Below are 12343 nucleotides of genomic sequence, written 5' to 3' on the forward strand. Positions count from 1 at the left end.
GAGCCTCTGAATTTACTAATACCGTATTTTCACGACCATAAGGCGCACCGGACTAAAAGGCGCACTCTCAGTTATGTGTCCCATTTCTGTATTTAACACACACATAAGGCGCACCGGACTATAGGGCGCGTTTTTTATATACAGGTACATGTCCTCTACTACCTTTAAATACCTCTACTGCGTATTTAAAAATACAGCGGGGGCAAAACTGAGTATGACTGTGCTTTATTCATGTATTTATTACAAAGTATTAATCAAACCTGGCAGCTGGCCGTGAGACAGACACATTGCAGATGACACAGCGCTGTGGTCACTCCTAAATTAACTTAAAATCCTGAAACCGCCGATGGAATATGTTCGCTTTTATTACCGGTATCCTGGTGCCTGCAGCTGAAATTATTTAGATGAAAAACACCTGCCAGCAGCCGCGGTGAACGAAAGGATTTCTCCTGTCGGTGCACCGCTGGTATGTGGGGGTCTGAGCGCCTCCGACAGAAATAGATAATCTGGATGAACTGACTGCAATTATTAAGTTTTCAGGTGGCCTTTCTCACTTAAAAACATATTAAAACTACTTTATTCCAACTGATCACAGCAAATATAGCTGCAAGATTTAGATTATTTAGATGAAAAAACACCTGCCAGCCACCGCGCTGAAGAGGAGGAGACGCGCTCAGAGACTGCTGTTGAATTAAGTTTTCAGGTAGAAAAATAGAGCGGGAGCAAACCTGAGTATGATTGTGCTTTATTCATGTATTTATTACAAAGTATTAATCAAACCCATCAAAGTCATCATCCTCTGTTATCCTCAGCATTCCTCTGAATAAAACAGCTGCGCTAAATCAGACATGCCAGTTTCCCCTTTTTCTGCGCTGTCAGTCACTTTCCGTGCAGCGCAGCTCCTCAGAAATAATGCCGGCTTTTGCAAAAGCTTGAACAACAGAGCCAGCAGACACAGTCCATCTACAATCCATCTGCAAACGGTGGCATAACTTGCACGGCGCTGCCTTCCATTTATCATGAAACTGTGGTCTCAGTCTGTCATCCATCGCTCCCACGCCGCTCGCAGCCTTACTGTGAACGGCCGCTCCACACCGATGTCAAGCGGTTGAAGTTCCTTTGTCAGACCCCCGGGATAACGGCGAGCACAGCGTTCATTTGATTCATCTTTTTTTCACATCGGCTGTGAGATGGGCACGCAGCGATGGTGATGCGTGGAAAAAAGCACCTGGTCTCCTCACATTAGGGGTGTAAATAATAATCGTTTTGTATCGATGCATCGATCCAAAAGCCGACGATCCGATGCATCGACACGTCCGCAAGATAATCGATTAATGTTTTTTTCCCCCCCCGGTCTATTTTTATCCATTTGCTCCTGGGCGTAATTCTCCCTCCCGTGCTGCGGTGCCGCTAAACCTATTTTGCCCTCCTACCGCGCTTCCTGGTTATACTCTTACAGCAGTTTGTTGCAGCAAGCTTCACACAGACATTTTTAAATTATGCTCAGTATTGAAGCGTGGTCTGGGCTACACGCTGTGGGTCTAGATACGGCCGAGGCGATGAGGAAGTGGGGGCGAGTTTAGTCCGACGACGGAGGGAAAAAAGAGCGGAGATTCAGCTGGAAAAAGGCTCCCAGCGTTCTCGCGCACCTCGCTCTTCTAGCGGGTCAAACTTCACGAGTTGTTTTCCGCAATTTCGGTCATAAAAACAAAACAAGCCGGCCTCCTGTCTGGTGCACTGTTTGCGGTCAGCTACAATTTGGAGAGGAGCAGCGGAGCGTCTCTCAAGGGGCGGTGACGTCAACACTCTGGAGCCTTCTTCTTCTTCTTTTTTTTAATGGCGGTTGGCAAACAACTTATAGGTGCATTACCGCCACCTTCCAGAATGGAGTATGGACCAGACAAACTATTATATTCTCCCTAAAATACCCGTTCTTCTTAGAAAATTAAAAATACTACCAAAAACTACATCCCCAGATGACCTTTGAAACAATTCCCCTTATATCTAGTTTATTTTTATTCCTGTCTAACTCTCTACACAACATCTCTCTTTCCTGAATATATTTATTACATTCTAAAAAAATATGTTGGACAGTTTCTCTGGAGCCGAGGTATTGCATTGAACTCATTACACTGATATTGTGCAGTATTTTTGCAGTATTTTTTGATGCAACTTTTCTACTTCTGTTATTTGCTGTTGTTTCTAAAGAAAATGCATAATGATATTACAGCTTTCATTGATTTATTTCAAACTTGAAACTTTGTTTAGCCTGTAAGGTGTAAAAAAAAAATAATAATAATAATAATAAAAAAAAAAAAATTAACCGATTAATCGATTAATCGAATCGAATCGAATCGAATCGTGGTGTATTCTTAAGTATCGAAAATAATCGAATCGTTGGGTCAGGAAATCGATACTGAATCGAATCGCCATGATGGATGTGATTTACACCCCTACCTCACATACACCTGCCTTTCATCATCTCCTCATTCATCCAGCCTTTTTCATTTGCGTTAATATCATATGTCATCAGAGCGCTGTCTGTCTCCCAGCCAGCTCCCAGATCAGCTTCTCTGATTGGTTGATGCGGCGCGTCCAGCAGCAAAACTTCAATTTTTCCATCTGAGCAGCAGCAGCGCGTTGGCGGTGCGTCAGATGCTTAAACGCTCCCGACGTGCTGCACCAAAACGCGCTGCAGGACCTTTTGCTGCACCTATATGCACGTCAACCATTGACTTTGCATGTAAACTCGCTGCTTCTGCTGCACCTGCTGGGTCCGGTTCACACCGATGTCGAGCGGTTGAACAGCGAGCACAGCGTTAATTCGTTTCCCCATGTTTTTCACATCAGCTGTGAGATGGGCACGCATGGAGTTACAGATTAACAGCGATGGTGAGGGGTGGAAAAAAAACACCTGGTCTCCTTACATTCAGCCACTCTTTCATCATCTCCTCAATGAGGTGGTCTCAAAAGTCGCAGTTACAACACACATAAGGCGCACCGCACCATAGGGCGCACCGCACATTTTGAGGAAAAAAAAAGACGTTTAAGTGCGCCTTATAGTCGTGAAAATACGGTAGTAATCTTCCTAGAGAAACCTTATTCTAATTGCCTCTGTCTTCTCGTTCCTAGGAAACCAGTCTCTCGAGAGAAGCTGTGGATGAGCTTAACCTGAATCTGCCTGCCTGCCCTAGAGAGCCAAACCTGAAGACTACATTCTGGAATCCACCTGCTGCTCTTGGGAAAGAGCTAATCACTTCAACCAAGGTCTGTTCACTGGAAGTCAGAAGTAAGACGCTGCTGCTGCTTAAGCACTCTGCTGAACCAACAGTCTCTGGACCCAACCGGTTCCCTCTCTCAGAACAAACCTGGACCTCTTCAAGGTATCCGATGAAATATCTGAAAACCCATTTAACTTATCTGCATACCCAGCTAACCAACTATCTGTCTCTGCAGACGCCAGAGAATCCTGCCCGGACCAGAACCTGAATCTTGTCTTGTTTGTGTGAAACTTTAATAAACTCTGTAAAACCTTTTACCAAGTCTCAATGGTGTTCTGCATGTGGGTTTATCTCTAAACCGATCATGACAATGTCATTATTTTTTCCATCCAGTAGAAAATATTTTACTAAATTAAAACCATTAAGTTCAAATGTAAGCTTCTCTGGGTATGAATAATTATTTGCTCAACTGTAAGTACAACTAAAATAACTCAAAGAGGTATCGTCTCCAATGAACCTAAATTATTTTGTTCTTGTTTTGAAAGTGTCCATTTTAAAAATTGTATTTTTGATTTTGATTCTCATTTATCTTATATGACACAAATTTTTTCCACAAATTATATTGTAAACAATGGTGCTGTTAGACTGTGCCAATTGTTGCACTTAGCTTATACTAATGTAGCTTTAACTACAGCTTCAGTGCCTATCATAAGCATTCAGTCTTTAGGAGGTTCAACCCTTATAATGATTTAAAGGAAAAGTCCATTCAGCAGGGAATAATCAATGTATTTGCGGTGATTTAATTAATTTAACGTTAATAGTTAAAAAATAAAAATAATAATTTTTGTTGCGATCACTAAATCCGGAACCGGCCATTTTTACCCAAATATAGTAACCCCTTCCTCCTGCCATCTTCCAGCAGTGACGTCACGGTGCAATAAGCCTAGCGCCATTCTCCCCACTTTACAAGCAAAATCAATGGGAACTACTAGACACATCTGCAATCAACAACAATTATTGAAGATTTCCAGAGGACTTCACCATTGAAATTCACCGGAGCTATAGTGAAACTGACAATGCCCACGTGCATGGCAGCTGGATGCTGGAATACATCGGGTAAAAGTGAAAAAAATATAAATTATTTAACCCTTCTGATTCATTATCCTCCATGGACGGGTTCGTCGTTGGATTGCCAACTTTAAGAGCGACGAATTGCCATCAAACTTCTGGCCAGAGAAAAAACACATAATTGCCAACATTTTGAAAAAGAATGTTTTCAAGATGACTTGGATAATAGCGCGTTGTGACAAACACCAGAGACAGCACTGGGACTCGATCAACAGCCGATACCGCACCGTGACGTCACAAACCTGTAGGTGGCAGTAGTGTTCTTTGACAAAAATGGATGTCTCCATTAAAACCACATTCGATTGAAAATTACTCTTAACTAAAAACACTTATCATTTATTGAAATGTATGTAATAATTTCTTATCTAAAGCACTTTCAGAAGTTTGTATTCTGAATATGACCGGATGTTCCTTTTAAAACTCTGTCTGCTCATATGGTCAGAAAGCCCGTCAAAGAGACACTAGATTTGGGGATATCGTGCAGCCATGATTCATTGAAACACGTACTGCAATTGCAGTTTTCTGTCTCGGTCCTTGGTAGGGCTTGAAGTTCTTATATTTTGCTTCCTAAAGCTCTGGTACTTGGGGATGTATTTGAAGAATAATTTCAGCTTTTGCCATGGCAATCGGCCAGTTGTAAAAAAAGATAATTATGGTTGCTATGGTTATGCATCATAAAAAGTCCCAAATAAAATCAGCAAACATCCTTGTAGCCTCACTCTAAAAAGGTTTTAAAAAAACTAACTACTTCACTTTGTTTCCGAGTTTGAAGACATTTCTCTTCCCATCCAGGAAACTTTTTAAATTCAAAATGTCAGAGAGGCTATAGCCTCACAGTATCAAAAAGTAAATAAAAAAAACTATAAAAAAAAAAAATTATAACATAAAATATACCTACAAATGGAGGAAATTAGGTTGCTTATAGTAGAGACGTTAAACCTGGCCTTTTTACCCAACATCAATGTCTGCTTCTGGAAAAATGGTCAAACTCTGATACAACAACCTGCTGAGACTTGTAGACATCTATCGATCTTCTTCCGCTTATCCGGGGTCGGGTTGAGAGGATAGCAGCCTCAGTAGGGAGGCCCAGACATCCCTCTCCCCAGCCACTTGGGCCAGTTCCTCTGGGAGAATCCCAATATGCTCCTAGGCCAGCCGAGAAACATAGTCCCTCCAGCGTGTCCTGGTTTGCCCACTGGGCCTCCCCCCGGTGGGACGTGCCTGGAACACCTCACCAGGAGGTATCCTAACCAGATTCCTGAGCCACCTCAGCTGGCTCCTCTCGATGTGGAGGAGCAGTGGCTTTACTCTGAGTCCTCCCCGGATGACTGAGCTCCTCACCCTAAGGAATTTGTAATTTTAAAATTTAAATTTTAAGTAATTTGTAAATTATGGAGGACATTAAGAATATAGTCAAAAATAAAAGTTCAGCTCAAAACTTTGAAGAATAACCATGGCTGAATTCATTCTTCCATCTGAGAAGGATCAGTCGTCCTTCTCCCTTTACAGATAAACAGCCCTAAAGCATGATGTTTTAACCCCTATGCTTCACATTAACGATCCCATAGTGTTCTTAGGATTCAACCCCACATTCGTCCTCCTCTTAATAGTTTAGTTTATGCCAAAAAGATCTAGTTTGGTTTAATCTGACCAAGATATTTTTTCAATCCTCTTCTGGATCATCCATATGCTATCTGGCAAATTTCAGATGGGCCTGGACATGTACTGGCTTAAGTAGGGGGCACACACCTGGCACTGCTGGAGGTTAGTCCCTCCTCTCATTGATTGTCGGGCATACACTGTACAATTTTTTTGCCCTTTTCGAACTGATTCTCCAGTTGTGCAATTTTTTTTATCTGGCTGAGTTTTAGCCTTATTGTGCTTCCAGCATCGTGTAGAGGGTAATGAGGGGTGAGTACCCTCTTGCGACCACCTCCCGAAGAAATTGTAAGCTCTTCAATTTAATTTAAATTTAATTGAACTTTATTGATCTCACATTAGAGAAATTTACCCGCATTTAACTAATCCGCATCATGGGGCGCCTGAGAAGCAGTGTGGGGTTAAGGGTCTTACTCGGAGACCCAGAGTGGTAGTCTGTGGAAGTGGAGCTCAAACTCAGAACCTCAGAATTCTGAGCTCTATGCCCTAACCCCTAGGCTGCCACTCCCCGACAAGGAAGAAAATCAAACATGTTTGAAATTCAGTCGGCCCTATTAAGGTGTTTGTTGGAAAATCCTGCTCTTGAAGCAGAGCTATGGGCGTCCAAAGCCGATTTACCAGAACCTCGAGCACAGCACATGTGAAAAACCAGAGAGTTCTTGCACCATCTCTCGGTGCCGAGTCCAACGTGTGGTTTATACATGTGAGCAGGTGTATCACATCAGAGCGTTGGGCAATACAATATAAAAACATACATTGTGAACTGTGAACCTTCAAACCCTGCAATTTTGTTGTACAGTTTAATCTGTAGCTGAGTACAATGGTTGAAAATATCACAGTGTATGCCCGGCTTTACTGAAGCAGCCATTGCTCCTTTGGTCCCAGCTCTCTGCATTTCATTCCTCAATTCCGTTCATATAGTTCTGGGATTCTTACCATAAACATGATCATGTCGACACCACAGCATGTGGTATTGCCTGTAGTGCCAGATCATTGAAACTATTCCTGGTGTTGAATGTAATCCTTTTTCTTCCAGTTGCTCTAACAGATGATTTATTCAGAAAACCCTGCTTGCCTATTGTGGGCTGTTTCTTCCCAGCCTAATGAAAGTCTAGAATTCTCTTTCTGGTGTCCTTTCACAGCTTTTTGATGTTCACCATGCTGAAGACTGGGGTCTAACTTTTTGAGGCTTTGCCCTTCATATAGATTATTGGTTTAAACAGGTGCCAATAATACAGGTAATAAGTGAAGAACAAAAGAGGTTCCAAGTTTGTGACATCTTGCTTGTTTATTATGGACAAAAATATTTTTTTAAAAATTGTTTTTAAATAAATTATTCTAAAATCTTTCAATGTGAATTCGTACATGCATACATACATACATACATACATACATACATACATACATACATACATACATACACACACACACACACACACACACACACACACACACACACACACACACACACACACACACACACACACACACACACACACACACACACACACACACACACACACACACATACATACATACATACATACATACAGTCTGCATGAGTTATGAATACTTTAAAATGCAGTTTTACCCTAATAGGACACATCTAGACAGTTAAAACACACATCTAGACTAAATAAGTGCCAAATTCACAGCCTTTTGAGAACTTGAAAATATATACTTAAAGTTGTATGAAAAACAAACAGAACAGTGTGAACAAAGCAGGGCACAGCTTGCTTCCAAAAACAAACATTAAAAAAACAGTCTGATGGATTTTCCATTGCAGAGCAGTGTTAATGAGAGGAAGCAAGGGAGTGCTTCCCAGGGATTGCATTGTGATATTGTGCACTGTTTCGCATTCAGCAGCTTGATTGGGGGAAACCTTCAAGACTTTGACCAATCTGTCCTTCTCAGCAAGGGACGGTAAATCCCCGCTTGAGATGTTTGGAAAACTGCCATCCGCTAATGACCTGCTATAAGGAAGGATTTTAATAATGTCTTGAGATATACCTCTGACTCAAAGGATAGCTTGCCAAACTTAATATGTGACCTATGCAACCTTTATTTAATGTGCCTCCTGTTCTATTCTACAAATTCTTGGAACGCGTAAAAATAACAAGCACAGAGATCAGTCAGAGGTCAGAGAGATGTAAGGTTGGTGATTACAAGAAAAACCTTAAAGGGCCAGTCAGCACCATGATACTTTAAATGTGCCCAATTTTTAGCCAAACTTTGGTGCACCTTCTTCTACCTAGCCTTTATAGATCCTGACAGACGCAGTATTCTGATTCATATTCAATTCAGTTTTAGCCTTACTGTGCCAATTTACATCAAAGATCATCTCAGGGTACTTACCATACAACAGATTGATATTTGATTATTTTCATTTAAACCTACCTATTCTAAGGACTGGGAAACTTTAGGGAAATATTTTACCAGCTTTTTTTGGTTACAGATTCATGTTTCAACAGAAAATCAAATTAAACCAAATAACAATGTGCGTAAAGATAACACATAACACATTTCACCTAGGTAGGACCTGCTTAGCTCAAGAATTTGTCAGGGCAAATTCTTTCTGTATGGCCAAAGTGCTGTAAACACAAATACACAAAGTGACTAAAATATTGGAATATTTCTAATGCAGGATCTCTTCTGTGGTAAAATACAGAATCTTCTAAAACATTGGCATACGCTAAACTTTCGATGGGCATATACATAGAGTATTCATAATGATTCCATAACTTATGTAACTTATGAATAAGGCACGGCAGCTTAATGCCCATGGAATGTCACAAGCCAGTGTCCTGAAAGGGGCAGATCACGGTATTAACCTAGCTGCTGTTTACCGCCCGCCAAAAAAAAAAGAAGAAAGAAATAAAAAGAAAAAGAAAGAAAGAGGGTTTGCAGTCGCAGCAGATTCAGTATCATGTCGGTTAGGAAGTTTGTTGGTCATGGACATTAAGCAGGGAGTATCCATCAAACTCACCATCTCCCTAACCATATGATGTGAATGAAGTCTGGAAGAGAACTGGCGGTTTCCTCCTGTGAACCCCCTTTTAAAACACTGTCAACAGTAGCTGTAAGTTAGAAACACGTTCAGCATTTATCTGGAACATGTCAAATTGTTGATGTGCGCTGGAGATAAATTCTTGATAAGTTATGCAAAAGTTATAAACAAGTTACTCAGAGGTTTTGGATGAGCTAGACGCCACGACTTATGAGTAATTTAAATTAACGTATATGTACACGATCAGATAACCTATCTGTAACTTATGCCCCATGTATGGCATATGCTGACATATCGGGGAATTTTGAGCATGCTCAAAATTTCTGGATACTTGCCCAGCATGCTTTTAACCCTCTACAAAATGTATCCATAGCTTATCCAACGTATGCCAGCATTTTTGCCAAACATTTTGTACGTCAGGCATATGCTGTCAAAATCGTCAAGGGGTGACAGGGGCTTAAATTACAAAAAATATCTTATTTACTATTTCACGGAACCCCAACTAATTATCTACATTTTTTTAATTAATTAATTTTAATTTTATTGGATGAACATAATTTTAATTAGCATGAATATGTTGGGATCCAGAGGCCTGCCCACCAGAGGGTGCCAAGGATCCCTTCCTGAGGGCTGGTGCTCACCTGCAACACCTGTTTTCCATCTGCTCATCAAGAGGTCCCTACTTAAGGAGGCAGAGAGCTACACTCCAGCGCCAGAGTGTTTGCCAGTTATGGTTAGCAAGCCTGAGCCAACCTGCCTGTCTGAACTTCTCACCACCTTGAAACCAGAACCTGAACCTGATCCGTTTTCTCCTTTCTGCTTCCCAGGTTGAACCTGCCTGAAAACCTGAAAACTCTGATGAGTTTCTCTGTTGGAAATCTGCCCGCCTGATCTCTGAAGAACCCTGGAGAATCTTTCCTGCCAAGGACCTGCCTGCCCACTCTCTGAAGAATCTAGAAGGGAAACCCAAACCAGTAATCAGCAAACACTCAACCAAGCTCTGCCTCCGCCAAGCCCTCAGCCTGCCGACAGCCTCTGGACCCTCAAGGTCACCCACCTCAGTCTGGTCCTCAAGAGAGAGGAAGAGAGAGAGAGCCAAGCCTGGAATCTGCCCGCCAGCATTCTGACAGCCTCTGCCCAGCTCTCAGCTCTCCTCCTGCCTGCACAGGGTTCCCAACCAGAAACCTGCCCGCCAACACTCAGACTGTCTCAGCCTAGCTGTAAGTTCACCCCCTGTCAGCACTCAGCTCTGCTAGCCCTCAGCCCTTGGCCTGCCAACAGCCTCTGGATCCACAAGCCCCGCCCCCCCCCCCCCCCCCCCCCCCCCCCCCCCCCTCTGCAGCTCTGCTCATCCCCAGACCAGCGGGGGACCAAATCCTGATCAGTTTCCCAAACCCTGGAATTGTTTTATTAATTTACAATCCTTTAAATAAACCTTTAAACTTTACCCAGTCTCCGAGTGGTTCTGCATATGGGCTAGAGTCCTTCAACCATTATGACAGAATATATGATTTAACTGAAAAAGCATGTGCCAAAATCTCTCAGTTTTAAGAGCATGCACAGGGTTAAACAGTAGTTTCCAGACAAAATTATCCTTATCAGTTGTTCAAACAAAGCTTTTCCCAATTTCCAGAAATTATAACTGTTAGGTTCATAACTGTTAGGTATGGTTCCAGTGATAAAGAATTTATGAATACATTTTAACCAGAAAAAAACTGATCTTAAGAAGAACATTTTAAGAAGAACCTTTAAACTGAGTTAAAACATGTATGGTGAAGTTGCATGAAATCATAAGCCTATAACAGAACAGTAAGACTTGACAAAGAATATTATTGTTCTACAACAACTTCAACTTTATGATGGTGATGGTAATGGGTTCGCAAACTGCAACCTCTCTGGGATGCTTCTGAGCAAATATGTCAATGATTCTGTTGATGTCCAAATGTTTGTCTTTGCGGACGTACATAGCAAAGCCACAAACATTTCTAGTCACATAGTTGACCTTAGCAAAGTTTTCACGGCTTTAAAGTCTGAGCTAATATGTTTTGCACAAGCACAGGTATAACTGACAGAAGATGAAGAATCATTTGTCAAAATAAAATATGGTAATGACAGATCGGTAACTACAAATGCATAGTGCTTATATATTCCCAGAAACATAGACAGTTTGTTTAAATTACTGAACGCAAGCTATTGGTACTTCAACATTTCTCATCTCCATCAAAATATTTATTTTAAACTGAGAGGCTTAAAAGGTTAATCAAATCCAGTCAATGTTAGGGTTCCAGTTTGAGGGGATTGTTTTGTTTTCTCTTTCAGAGTCTCCATCCATCCAATAGATGGTGCCCTCGTTTCTCTGTTGTCAACCTCTGTTGTTTCCTGGTGTCAACCACCCACACCTGCAGCTCTTTTGGTCATTACCTGAGGAGTATATGAGCAGCGGACTGTCACCACCTCAACGCCAGAGTATTTGCCAGTATTGGGTACTCTAGCCTCTCTGAGATTAGCTGAGTCTAACCTTTTGAGTTTTTGTCTCTCTGAGTCCAAGGTTCTAACTCTTTGTTCTCCTTTGTGGACTCCGGCAGGCTTATTGCCTGAGCTACTGGCTGAGAAGTTTTGTGCGCTGTGATGCGTCTCCAAGAAGTCATCCTGAGCCCCACTTGCGTTTTCTTTCTTATTTATATTTCAAAAAGTTACAAATGACAATCACAACAATGACGACGATGACGGTCAACATAAAAGTTTGATAAAAACCTATTCACCTAACTCGCTGTTGGGTGCACTCCTTTCTTCTAAAATAACAAGGGACCAAACCCCCTAAGCAATCACCCCAGCTGAGGGAAGATTTGAACACCTGTGCCACCAAAATAATAAACAAAATAAAAAACATTAACTTTGGCTCTTACATATAATGCATGCTCTCATTGAGCTTCAAGGAAGTTGGAGCAGACCAAGGTCGGAGGAACCGTTGAGGATGTAGGCTTTGCTTTATGCAAGTGGTCTGGAATGGACAGGGGCAGGGATGTTGAATGAGATAGTTACCTTTTGTATCTCTGCTTATTTTTCTATGTCTGATTGTGTCTCCTTGAACCCCAGTCGCCGTCAGCAGATGGCCGCTCACACTGAGCCTGGTTCTGCTGGAGGTTTGTTACTGTTCAAAGGGAGTTTTTCCTCTCCACTGTCGCTACAAACATACTTGGTGTGAGGGTTTGCTGAAGAGTCAATGCAATCAGCTGGTTTTCCTTAGATAGAAAACTAAATCAATCTGACTGGATGATCTGGTTGAATTGTCTCTGCAAAGTTCCTTGAGATGTGTTGTGAATTAGTG

The sequence above is a fragment of the Cyprinodon tularosa genome, unplaced genomic scaffold, assembly GCF_016077235.1.
Source record: "Cyprinodon tularosa strain WSP-4 unplaced genomic scaffold, ASM1607723v1 ctg384, whole genome shotgun sequence".
In the NCBI taxonomy this organism is placed as follows: Eukaryota; Metazoa; Chordata; class Actinopteri; order Cyprinodontiformes; family Cyprinodontidae; genus Cyprinodon; species Cyprinodon tularosa.